This window comes from Aquarana catesbeiana, linkage group LG01 (assembly GCF_042186555.1).
Source record: "Aquarana catesbeiana isolate 2022-GZ linkage group LG01, ASM4218655v1, whole genome shotgun sequence".
NCBI lineage: Eukaryota > Metazoa > Chordata > Amphibia > Anura > Ranidae > Aquarana > Aquarana catesbeiana.
Window position 1 is genome coordinate 44012251 of NC_133324.1, and position 13706 is coordinate 44025956.

The 13706-nt window shown below is 48.7% G+C and overlaps 1 protein-coding gene across 1 annotated transcript in view; it reads right to left on the reverse strand.

Annotated features, from left to right (window-relative positions):
- LOC141141645 (vomeronasal type-2 receptor 26-like) overlaps positions 1-13706 on the reverse strand; it is a 150404-nt gene that overhangs the window by 13739 nt on the left and 122959 nt on the right. The window lies entirely within an intron of this gene.

The window sequence follows — 13706 nt, forward strand, 5'->3', positions numbered from 1 at the left end:
CTCGAACATCGGCTGTTCGGTCGTTCGTCGAGTTCCGAACGTTATGGGCCGTTCGCGCCAAATTTGTGTGGCGCGTCACGGCCCATAATTCACTGCGGCATCGCAGTGCATTGCTGGCTGATGATTGACCAAGCATGCACTATGACCCGCATGTTTGGCCAATCACAGCGTCGTCGGTAGAGAAAGCTGTAATTGGCCAAAGCCAGGGTGACTTTGGCCAATTATGGCTCAGGGGGTTTAGAACACGCCCCACACTATATAAGGCCGCCTGCACGGCAGCCCTGTGTAGTGTGTGTTCCGGCGTTGAGATACATAGATAGACAGAGAGACAGTGTCATTTCATTTGAGTTAGCTAGATTAGGCAGGACAATCAGTGATTTAGCTGCACTTACAGTTTATTGTGTATATATATGCATCCCAGGTGTTGCATATATATATACACACTGTATTCAGTTTAGCTAGATCCGTTCCTGTTATCTTCCTACTGACAGGCAGGCTTGTCTTGTTACAGTATTTACAGCTACCTAAAGAAAATTGCTGGTGTTCTTTTGATCCTATTAGTACCACAGTCAGGCAGCTAGACTATTTACAGTTAGTGTAGTGCGTCCTGCTCACAGTGTTCAGCTAAAACTACAAGTTAGTGTAGTGAGACCTCTGCACAGTGTTCAGCTAAAGCTACAAGTTAGTGTAGTACGTACTGTTCACAGCGTTCAGCTAAAACTACAAGTTAGTGTAGTGAGACCTCTGCACAGTGTTCATCTAAAGCTACAAGTTAGTGTAGTGCATCCTGCTCACAGTGTTCAGCTAAAACTACAAGTTAGTGTAGTGAGACCTCTGCACAGTGTTCAGCTAAAGCTACAAGTTAGTGTAGAGCGTCCTGCTCACAGTGTTCAGCTAAAACTACAAGTTAGTGTGGTGCGTCCTCCTCACAGTGTTCAGCTAAACCTACAAGTTATTTTTTGCGAGCTCTGCACAGTGTTCATCTAAAGCTACAAGTTAGTGTAGTGCATCCTGCTCGCAGTGTTCAGCTAAAACTACAAGTTAATGTAGTGAGACCTCTGCACAGTGTTCATCTAAAGCTACAAGTTAGTGTAGTGCGTCCTGCTCACAGTGTTCAGCTAAAACTACAAGTTAGTGTAGTGAGACCTCTGCACCGTGTTCATCTAAAGCTACAAGTTAGTGTAGTGCGTCCTGCTCACAGTGTTCAGCTAAAACTACAAGTTAGTGTAGTGAGACCTCTGCACAGTGTTCATCTGAAGCTACAAGTTAGTGTAGTGCGTCCTGCTCACAGTGTTCAGCTAAAACTAAAAGTTAGTGTAGTGAGACCTCTGCACTGTGTTCATCTAAAGCTACAAGTTAGTGTAGTGCGTCCTGCTCACAGTGTTCAGCTAAAACTACAAGTTAGTGTGGTGCGTCCTCCTCACAGTGTTCAGCTAAACCTACAAGTTATTTTTTTGTGAGCTCTGCACAGTGTTCATCTAAAGCTACAAGTTAGTGTAGTGCGTCCTGCTCACAGTGTTCAGCTAAAACTACAAGTTAGTGTGGTGCGTCCTCCTCAAAGTGTTCAGCTAAACCTACAAGTTATTTTTTTGCGAGCTCTGCACAGTGTTCATCTAAAGCTACCTGTAAAAGGATGGTGGTGTTTTCCTGATCCTATCACTACCGCAGGCAGCTAAATAAGCTGCAAGTTATTTTTTTTGCGAGCTCTGCACAGTGTTCAGCTAAAGCTACCTGTAGAAGGTTGGTGGTGTTTTCCTGATCCTATCACTACTGCAGGCAGCTAAATAAGCTGCAAGTTATTTTTTTGCGATCTCTGCACAGTGTTCACCTAAAGTTACCTGTAGAAGGTTGGTGGTGTTCTCATACTACAGTTGATTTTGCTAGCTGTAGTCTCAGTACATATATATATATATATATATATATATATATATATATATATATATATATATATACTGTATATATATCCCAGCTTAGTGCAGCTACAGGCCATTAGTATGTCTGGAAGGCCAAGAAGGAGAGGCAGACAGTCACAAGCCAATGAAAGAGGGCAAGCAGGCTCTGTGTCTAGTACTGGTCGTGGGGACGGTGCATCCTCATCAGCACATGGCCGTGGGACACGCTTGGCCTTTTTTTTGGCAGCTCGCCGCGTTGAGCCGCAACACGCATAAGACTTGGTCGAGTGGATGACCAAGCTGTCCTCATCCTCCTCATCCTCTCTCACGCATGCTCAGGGTACTTTGTTTGGCAAAGCAGCAGCCTCTTCCCTCAGCTCAATGTCATCAGTGACTCCTTCCCTAGCCCCACCATGTCCTCCTGAGGAGTCCCTCGAACTGTTTGACCACAGTGTTGGGTACATGCTCCAGGAGAATGCAGATTGTTTGGAAGGCTCTGATGATGATACTGAGCTCGATGAAGGCAGTAACATGAGCACGGACAAAGGGGGTGCCCAAGAAGGACAGCAATCTGGCAGTCATGCTCCCCCTGCTGCAGCATACTGCCAGGTTTGCTCCAGTGATGAGGAGGGAGGGGATGATGAGGTCACTGACTCAACGTGGGTGCCTGATAGGAGAGAGGAGGAGGAGGAGGAGGTGGCACATCACCAACGAGGCAGGATGCCCTCCAGGGGCAAGCCTAAGAGCAGCACACTGACTGCATCACACCCCAAAGCTCCACATGTGCAGGGCGTTGAAGTCTCTGGGCGTTATTCAAAAAGTTATTTGGTGTGGGCCTTTTTTGAGACAAGTGCATCAGATCGCACCGCTGCTATTTGCAACATATGTCTCAAGCGTATCTCGCATGGCCAAAACATCTCCAGCTTGGGTACCACATGCTTGACCAGACATATGTTGACCTGCCATGCAGTTCGTTGGCAAGCGTATCTAAAAGACCCACACCAAAGAACAAAGAGGACCTCTCCTTGCTCCTCATCAGCTGAGATCTCCAACCCCACTATACCTTCAGTCCTCTCTGAGACCTGCACTGAGAGGAATGAAGGTGTAGAATTAGGCGTGTCACAGCCAAGTACTTGTGGGCAATCTGCTTTCGGTACACCGATGTCAGATTGTACCAGGCAAATTTCCCCCAGCTGCTGCACCGCCCAAAGAAGTTTGCTCCCAGCCATCCACATGCCCAGCGGTTGAATGCTAGCTTGGCAAAATTGCTAGCACTTCAACTGCTGCCTTTTCAGTTGGTAGACTCTGCCCCCTTCCGTGAGTTTGTGGAATGTGCGGTTCCTCAGTGGCAGGTACCCAAACGCCACTTTTTCTCACGGAAGACGATTCCAGCTCTCTACTGGCATGTGGAAGGCAATGTCCATGCCTCGCTGGACAGGGCGGTCAGCGTTAAGGTGCATATTACCGCTGACTCATGGTCCAGCAGGCATGGACAGGGACATTACCTAAGTTTCACGGCGCACTGGGTGACTTTGCTGGCAGCTGGGAAGGATGCAGGACAAGGTACAGTAGTGTTGGAGGTTGTTCCGCCTCCACACCTCCAAAATGCCACTACTAATGATTGTGACACACCTCTCTCCTCCTCCCCCTCCTCTTCTTCTTCCTCCATGGCCTCTTCCTGTGCTTTGTCCTCGGAACCAGCGGTGCTCCGTAGGCGTTCAAGGGGCTACGCAAGTACGCAGGCCAAAAGATGCCATGCGGTGCTTGAGCTGGTGTGCTTGGGGACAGGAGCCACACTGGGGCAGAGATTCTGTCAGCTCTGCAGGGGCAGGTTCAGATTTGGTTGATGCCACGCCAACTTAAGGCAGGAATGGTGGTTTGCGACAATGGCACCAACCTCCTCTCTGCCCTCCGACAGGGACAAATGACCCATGTGCCCTGCTTGGCTCACGTCCTTAACTTGGTGGTGCAGCGTTTCTTGGGCAGGTACCCGGGCTTACAGGATGTCGTGAGGCAGGCCAGGAAAGTCTGTGTGCATTTCCGCCCGTCATATAATGCCAGTGCTCGGCTGGCGGACCTCCAAAAAGAGTTTAACCTGCCCAAGAACCGCCTAATCTGTGACATGCCCACCAGGTGGAACTGAACGTTGGCCATGCTACAGCGGCTTCACACGCAGCAGAGGGCCATCAATGAGTACCTGTGAGACTATGGCACCAGGACAGGGTCAGGGGAGCTTGTTTTTTTTCCCCACGCCAGTGGGCCATGATCAGGGATGCATGCACTGTCCTGTCACCATTTGAGGAGGCCACGAGGATGGTGAGCAGTGACAGTGCATGCATCAGTGACACTGTCCCCCTTGTCCACCTGTTGGAGCACACGCTGCGTGGAATAATGGACAGGGCACTTGAGGCAGAACAGAGGCAGGAACAGGAGGACTTCCTTAGCTCTCAAGGCCCCCTTTATCCAGACAGTGTTCCTGCGTGCCTGCCAATCACACAGGAAGAGAACGAGGAGGAGTAGGAGGAAGATTGTGTCAATATGGAGGTGGAGCCTGGCACTCAGCATCAGCAGCAGTCTTTAAGGGATCAGTCCCAAGAAACACATGGACTTGTACGTGGCTGGGAGGAGGTGGCTGTGAACCATGATGTCCTTAGTGACCCAGAGGACTCCGGACCGAATGCCTCAGCAAACCTACGCTGCATGGCCTCCCTGATCCTGCAAAGCCTGCGTAAGGATCCTCGTATTCGTGGTATCAAGGAGAAGGACCAATACTGGCTGGCAACCCTCCTTGATCCACATTACAAGGGTAAGGTTGCAGACCTTATCTTGCCACCGCAGAGGGAGCAGAGGATGAAACATCTTCGGGAGGCCTTGCAGAAAGGTCTGTGCAACGCGTTCCCAGAGACTGGGAGGTTACATACTCCTGTTTCTGGACAAAGTGTTGCTGAGGCTTCGGTCAGTCAAAGAAGGAGCGGTGGAGAAGGTGGCCGTCTGACCGATGCGTTCAGACAATTTTTTGGTCCGCAGCCCCAAGGTATGATCGGTTCCAGCAACCATCGCCAGCGTCTGTTTTACATGATGCAGAAATACCTAGGGGCAAGATCTGACTTGGACACCTTTCCCACCGAAAATCCTCTGGGTTACTGGGTCTTGAGAATGGATCACTGGCAAGAGCTTGCACAGTATGCAATTGAGCTACTGGCCTGTCCTGCATCCAGCGTTCTTTCGGAACGTACATTCAGTGCTGCTGGAGGCTTTGTAATCGATCACAGGGTGCGTCTGTCCACCGACTCGGTCGATCGACTGACCTTCATAAAAATGAATCAGTCTTGGATCACCACCAACTACCAAGCACCTGATGCTGATGTAACCGAATAATTTTTTTTGAAATCTCAAATCCCTTCAAAGACTGCCTATGCTGATGCTGAGTGACTATCCTGAGTAATTATCTTCTTCCTCCTCAATGATCACGCTGATAGCTTGTAAGAACATTTTTGGTTATGGGCGCCACCACCAGTGCCTAAGGCCCAATTTTTCAGCCCCTGTTTAGCAGGGGCATGTAATTACAATTTTTGATGCAATACTTTGCAGCGGGGCTCGTTCCTGCGTTCCAACTAGAGTATCTGTGAGGGGTTGCAGTGTTGTGGCACCAGCACCAGTGCCTAAGGCCTAATTTTTCAGCCCCTGTTTAACAGGGGCATGTAATTACAATTTTTGATGCAATACTTTGCAGCAGGGCTCTTTCCTGCGTTCCAACTAGAGTATCTGTGAGGGGTTGCAGTGTTGTGTCACCAGCACCAGTGCCTAAGGCCTAATTTTTCAGCCCCTGTTCAACAGGGGCATGTAATTACAATTCTTAATCTAATATTTCACAGCAGGGCCCTGTGAGGGCTTACAGTGCTGTGGCCACAACAACACCTAAGGCCCAAATTTCTGCTGAGTATATAGGGCAGGCCCCTACTTTCAAACATCTAACTTACAAACGACTCCTACTTGCAAACGGAAGGAGACAACAGGAAGTGAGATGAAATCTACCCCTAGGAAGGGAAATTCTCTCCTGTAAGAGTTAATATGGGAAAAACATTTCTCCTTTCCACTGATGCTTTCCAATCCTTATTCCACAAAAAAACCCAAATTTTCAAAAAACATTTGTCATTGGGACAAAAAGTGAGGTGAAATCCTCTAAAGAGGAGGACAGAGAGCCAAACAAATGTCACAGGGTTGATAACCCTTCCCTATGTTTTCCAAAAAGCTTAAAAAAGATTTTTTGGCTGGAGCTAAACACGTTAAAAATGTACCCGTTCAAAATTACAAATTCTACTTAACAACAAACCTACAGTCCCTGTCTTGTTTGCACCGCCTGTATACTGCTGTTCAGAGTATATAGGGCCTGGTGGCCCCACACCTTTCCTTATTTTAATTTGGGTGTGGGGTTCCCCTTAATATCCATACAAGACCCAAAGGGCCTGGTAATGGACTGGAGGGTACCCATGCCGTTTGTCTCACTGATTTTCATCCATATTGCCAGGACCCGACATTACATTAAAGCATTAAAGCCGCAAGCAGTTTTAAATTCCTTTTTTTCCTTTAAAAATGACATTTTGTGCAGGGACTGTTCTGAGCACGGGAAACACGCGCCACTTTACAGGCATACTATAGACACCCCCCAGGTACGATATTTAAAGGAATATTTCACTTTTTTTTTACTTTAAAAATCATTAAAATCACTGCTCCCGAAAAAAACGGCCGCTTTTAAAAGTTTTTTTTGCATTGATACATGTCCCCTGGGGCAGGACCCGGGTCCCCAAACCCTTTTTAGGACAATAACATGCAAATTAGCCTTTAAAATGAGCACTTTTGATTGCGAACGTTCGCGTCCCATAGACGTCAATGGGGTTCTAACGTTCGTGCGAATTTTCGGTCCGTTCGCAGGTTCTGGTGCAAACCGAACCAGGGGGTGTTCGGCTCATCCCTATTTAAGACTACTCACGGCTATTAATGAATTGCCGGTCCAACAATACACATAAAAGTTCATTGATAAAAACAGCATGGGAATTCCCCACAGGGGAACCCCGAACCAAAATTTAAAAAAAAATGGCATGGGCCCCCCTAAATTCCATACCAAGCAGGTCTGGTATGGGTTTTAAGGTGAACCTCGCACCAAAATTAAAAGAAAAAATGGCGTGGGGTCCCCCCAAAAATCCATACCAGATCCTTATCTGAGCACACAACCTGGCAGGCCACAGGAAAAGAGGGGGGGACGAGAGAGCTGCCCCCCTTGAACCGTACCAGGCCACATGCCCTCAACATTGGGAGGGTGCTTTGGGGGAGCCGCCCAAATCCATGATGGGAGGCTCCTGCTGTGTGACGCTTCTCGTCTTCTGACGGTTCTTAAATAATGGAGGGTGGGGTCACCCGGTGACCCCGCCCCCCTCTGACACACGGGGACTTGATTGGGACATCTCGGTGGCATTCCCTGTGACGTCAGCGGGGGGCGGGGTCACCGAGTGGCTCTCCATTATTTAAGCACCGTCAGAAGACGAGAAGCGTCACACAGTGGGAGCCTCCCATAATGGATGCGGAGCGGCCCGAGAAGAAGAAGGGAAGAAGACGCCGCAGAGGAAGATGCCGGACGAGAACACCGGAGAAAGAACCAGAAGAAGAAGATGGAGGAAGAAACCGAAGGAAGATAGAAGATAGCAGATAGAAGATAGAAGAAAGAAGAAGCATTAAAATAAAGGAATTGTAAAAAACTGTAATTTTTAACATTTTTGACACTTTTTTTGTGAAATGGTAGGGGTACTTTTGTACCCACTTACCATTTCACACGGGGGGGGCAGGATCTGGGGGTCCCCTTGTTAAAGGGGGCTTCCAGATTCCGATAAGCCCCCCGCCCGCAGACCCCCACAACCACCGGGCAAGGGTTGTGGGCATGAGGCCCTTGACCCCATCAACATGGAGACAAGGTGCTTTGGGGGGCTACCCCAAAGCACCCTCCCAATGTTGAGGGCATGCGGCCTGGTACGGTTCAGGAGGGGGGGTGCTCTCTCGCCCACCTCTTTTCCTGTGGCCTGCCAGGTTGCATGCTCGGATAAGGGTCTGGTATGGATTTTTTTTTTATTTTGGCGCGGGGTTCCCCTTAAAATCCATACCAGACTTGAAGGGTCTGGTATAGATTTTGAGGAGGACCCCCACGCCATTTTTTAAAAAATTTTGGCTGGGGTTTCCCTTAATATCCATACCAGACCTGAAGGGCCTGGTATGGAATTTAGGGGGACCCCCCACGCCATTTTTTTTTTTTAATTTTGGTTCGGGGTTCCCCTGTGGGGAATTCCCATGCCGTTTTTATCAACTAACTTTTATGTGTATTGTCGGACCGGCAATTCATTAATAGCTGCGAGTAGTCTTAAATGACTTTTTTTCCTTTGAAATGTCATTTTGCTGTCAGACTGTTCTAAACACGGGAAACATGCGCCCCTTTACAGGCATACTATAGACACCCCCCAGGTATGAAATTTAAAGGAATATTACACTTTTATTGTTTCACTGTAAGCATTACTAAAATCACTGCTCCCGAAAAAACGGCCGTTTTTAAAACTTTTTTTGCATTGATCCATGTCCACAGGGGCAGGACCCGGGTCCCCAAACACTTTTTATGACAATAACTTGCATATAAGCCTTTAAAATTAGCACTTTTGATTTCTCCCATAGACTTTTAAAGGGTGTTCTGCGGTTTTCGAATTTGCCGCGAACAAACCAAATTGTTCGCTGTTTGGAGAACTAGCGAACAGCCGAGTCGAACATGAGTTTGACTCAAACTTGAAGCTCATCCGTATTGGCAAGTATGAGGCAGCTGCTTTGGGCCCCTCAACAAAAACGTCCCTGACTGGCTCAGTCAGCATCTTCATGATGTGACATTGTGATTTGTGACTGCTGACTTTAAAGTTTCCAGCCCACACATCCCCTTCACAGTACACGGGCATGGGCTGCATCAAGTGTGGGCAGGCACAAGGAGTAGGCAGAGCAGATCCGTTATCCCATTCGTTTAGAGGAAGGGGGATGGCTGTGCTCTGTAAGACGGAACACACACACTCTCAGCCCTATGACAGGACACATCACCGGCTCGCAGCTGCGGCATGGGATGGAGGGATCTCTCACTGCAATTCGGCCGCTAATCCAGCCCTGTTAACCCCGCCCCCTCCGTTTTGGAGCTACCCGAGCAGTATCACTTGGCCAGCTCTGGAAACTGCACATGCCCGGTTCTGCACTGTCAGCACAGAGGCCCTTTTACATGGAATCAGAGCGGCCCAGGGGGGAAATTGCCACTTTGCCCCCCCAGGCCCAGCCCGCCCTTGGCTGCCAGCAAGTCTCACAGTGTACAGTCTGGAGATCCTGCCAGGAACAACTCTTCTTATTTCAGGCTGACAACACTAATGCCCCGTACACACGATTGCAGCACAATCTGACAACAAAATCCATGTTTTTTTTCCGACGGATGTTGGCTCAAATTTGTCTTGCATACACACAGTCACACAAATCTTTTTGGAAATTCCAAACGTCAAGAACGTGGTGACGTACAACACGTACAACGAGCCGAGAAAAATGAAGTTCAATAGCCTGTGCGGCTCTTCTGCTTGATTCCGAGCATGCGTGTAACTTTGTGCATCGGAATTGTGTACACACGATCGGATTTTGTTGTCAGAAAATTTGAGATCCAGCTCTCAAATTTTGTTTGGCAGAAATTCCGACGGAAAATGTCCGATGGAGCCTACACACGGTCGGAATTTCCGACAACAAGCTCCTATCGAACATTTGTTGTCGGAAATTCCGACCGTGTGTACGGGGCATAAGCCATCGCCTCACACTGGAGGAGTACTTATGGAAGACTTATGCCGCATACACATGGTCGGAATTTCCGTCAACAAATGTTCGATTTAAGCTTGTTGTCAGAAAATCCGACCGTGTGTAGGCTCCAACGGACATTTGCTGTCGGAATTTCCAACAACAAATGTTAGATAGCAGGTTCTCAAATTTTCCGACCACAAGTACGAGCGTGTGCACACAATTCCGACGCACAAAATTCCACGAATGCTCGGAATCAAGCAGAAGAGCCGCACTGGCTATTGAACTTCATTGTTCTCGGCTCGTCGTACGTCTTGTACGTCACTGCGTTTTGACTTTCTGAATTTCTGACAACAGTTGTGTGACCGTGTGTATGCAAGACAAGTTTGAGCCAAAAAATCCACGGTTTTGTTGTCGGAATGTCCGATCGTGTGTACGCGGCAATACAATGCTGATGATATTATTGAGGAAGTTCATTAGTGTTGTCAGCCTGCTATAGGTGTGATCTCTGGGTAAGAAACTGCAAAAGATTCCCAAAAAATGCAATCCGAATATAGTGATATAGTGATGCCTAACATATTGAAAAAAAAAAAAAAAAAAAATATATATATATATATATATATATATATATATATATATATATATACTGCATTTATTGACGTATAACATGCACTTTTTCACCCTGAAAATAAGGTGCAAATAGCGTGTGCATGTTATTCGCCGATACTTCAATTTTTCCTGCCTTGGAGGGGACAGGGAGGGGGGCAGGCCGAGCGCCATCAGATTACATTCAGCGAGACTCTCCTGTTTACTCAGCGGCCTCTGTAATAGGAAGTCCCGTCTCCTGGGCTGCCATTGGACCATTGTTCTGTCTATCATAGGAGATTCTCACTGTATGTCAGCGCTCATCCCGCCCCCCTCCCTGTCCCCTCTAGGCTGCAGATGGGCATTGATCAGGCTGCACTGATGGCAATGGTGAGGCTGCTGTATTGATGGCAATGGTGAGGCTGCTGCATTGATGGCAATGGTGAGGCTGCTGCATTGATGGCAATGGTGAGGCTGCTGCATTGATGGCAATGGTGAGGCTGCTGCATTGATGGCAATGGTGAGGCTGCTGCATTGATGGCAATGGTGAGGCTGCATTGTGTGGACTGATGAGGCTGCAGATGGGCATTGATCAGGCTGCACTGATGGCAATGGTGAGGCTGCAGATGGGCACTGACCCTTATTTTGCTTCAAAGTTCATTATTTAAAATTTAAAGTGGAGTTCCACCCAAACATGGAACTTCCACTTTTTGGAATCCTCCTCTCCCTCCGGTGTCACATTTGGCACCTTTCAGGGGGGAGGAGGGAGCAGATACCTGTCTAATACAGGTATTTGCTCCCACTTCCTGGTATAGATCACTGCGGTGATCGTGGTGACCTACGCCACTTCCGGCGCCTACTCTGTCCTCCCCCGCTGTCTTCTGGGAGACAGAAGACAGCAGGGACCAGTGAGGACACACAGAGCGACTTGCGCATGCGCAGTAAGGAACCAGGAAGTGAAGCCACACGGCTTCACTTCCTGATTCCCTTACCGAGGATGGCGGCGACAGCAGCTGAGAGCCGATGGATAGATCGGCTTCGGCTGCTGACATCGCGGGGCTCCCTGGACAGGTAAGTGTCCATATATTAAAAGTCAGCAGCTGCAGTATTTGTAGCTGCTGGCTTGTAATATTTTTTTTTCAGCGGACCTCCGCTTTAAGTTTTTTCCTAAAACTTCCCTCTTAAAATGAATGTGTGTGTTATACACCGATAAATACGGTATTTCAGGTTTACTTGCACTTTAAAGTGTAATTTTTTTTTTTTTTTTTGTAGACTGGTGTCAGCCTTGCCCTATATTTTATTTTGTAATTTGAACAGGTATAACAAAATGCTTGTAATTGTATATTTAATAGAGCAAACAGGAGGAAAAAAGAGAATTTCACTCTTACGGTTTACAAACATGTTAACAATTTTAACCTGGCGGGACAGAAGTCAATCCCCATGGAGAACCCCATAGTCAGGGCAGGCCTTAGGGTGGTGGGGGCCCCTGGGCTTGAGTCACTTTCGGGCCCTACCTTCTATATCTATCTGGCACTGATGACAGATGGCACTGATACGTGGCACTGATGACATGTGACACTGACAGGTGGCACTGGGGACAGGTGGCACTGATGACAGATGGCACTAATATGTGGCACTGATGACAGATGGCACTAATACGTGGCACTGATGACACTTGACACTGATGACAGATGACACTAATACGTGGCATTGATGACAGATGGCAATAATACGTGGCACTGATGACACGTGACACTGACAGGTGGCACTGGGGACAGGTGGCCCTGATGACAGATGGCACTGATACGTGGCACTGATGACAGATGGCACTGATACGTGGCACTGATGAGAGATGGCACTAATATGTGGCACTGATGACAGATGGCACTAATACATGGCACTGATGACAGATGGCACTAATACGTGGCACTGATGACACGTGACACTGATGACAGATGGCACTAATACATGGCACTGATGACACGTGACACTGACAGGTGGCACTGAGGACAGGTGGCCCTGATGACAGATGGCACTGATACGTGGCACTGATGACATGTGACACTGACAGGTGGCACTGGGGACAGGTGGCACTGCTGCAGGTGGCACGTGACACTGACAGGTGGCACTGGGGACAGGTGGCACTGGAGGCAGGTGGCACTGATAGGTGGCACTGGGGACATTTGGCACTGATAGGTGGCACTGGGGAGTTGGCACAGATGGCACTATGTTGTGTAGTGTTGTGTAACTGTAACTAATGTGAGTGTTCACTCACCGCTGCAGCATAGAAGCTCTTCCTCCTCACACACTGTCTCTGTGTGAGGAGGGAGAGCTGGTGATGAGAGATGGTCTCATATGAGATCACCTCTCATTGGACGAGTGCTAAATGGCCGCTGTGATTGGCCATTTAGCACAATCTGTGATTGGCTGTGTCCAAGGGACACGGCCAACACAGAACTTCCCCGATGCGCGCCCGTGGCGGCACGCAGAGGGGAAGTATACAGGAGGGTGGCCAGGGACGCCCTCCCAGCAATTGGCGTCCGCGCTATAGCGCAAGCACCACGGGGCCCCCCATTGGGCAGGGCCCATGGGCTTGAGCCCACTCAAGCCCTATAGTAAGTCCGGCCCTGCCCATAGTCTATGAGGAAGAGTAAGAAATAATCCCAAAATATATTTTACTTTCTTTTTTTAACCACGTCCTGCCCACACTATAGATGGCTACAGCGCAGGCTTACTTTGCTGGGAGGGCATCCATGGAAATCCTCCTGGGATTGTCCTATGTGATCACTCAGTCCATGGGACTCCGATTATCATAGATCGGGGTAAAGGCCAATCACAGTGGCCCTTTTCCACGTGATCAGCTGTGTTCAATGACAGCTGATCACAGGATGTAAACACAAGCTGGTTTTGGGCTTTTCTTTCCTCATGCTGACATTGTGAAGAGAGAAGAAGAGAGCCAATAACTGGCTTGTGTTAAAGGGGCATCAGCACTGATAATCAGGGCTGTCAATCAGTGCCCACCAGTTCTGCCAATCAATGCTCATCAGTGCTGCCAATCAGTGCTGTCAGTCAGTGCCCATCAGTGCCTCCTCATCAGTGTCACTTATCAGTGCTGCCTATCAGTGCCCATCAGTGCCACCTACCAGTGCCCATCAGTGCTGCCTCATCAGTGCCACCTACCAGTGCCCATCAGTGCTGCCTACCAGTGCCTATCAGTGCCCATCGGTGCCACCTACCAGTGCCCATCAGTACCACCTCATCAGTGCCACCTATCAGTGCCCATCAGTGCCGCCTCATCAGTGCTCATCAGTGCCACCTACCAGTGCCCATCAGTGCTGCCTGCCAGTGCCCATCGGTGCCACCTACCAGTGCCCATCAGTGCAACCT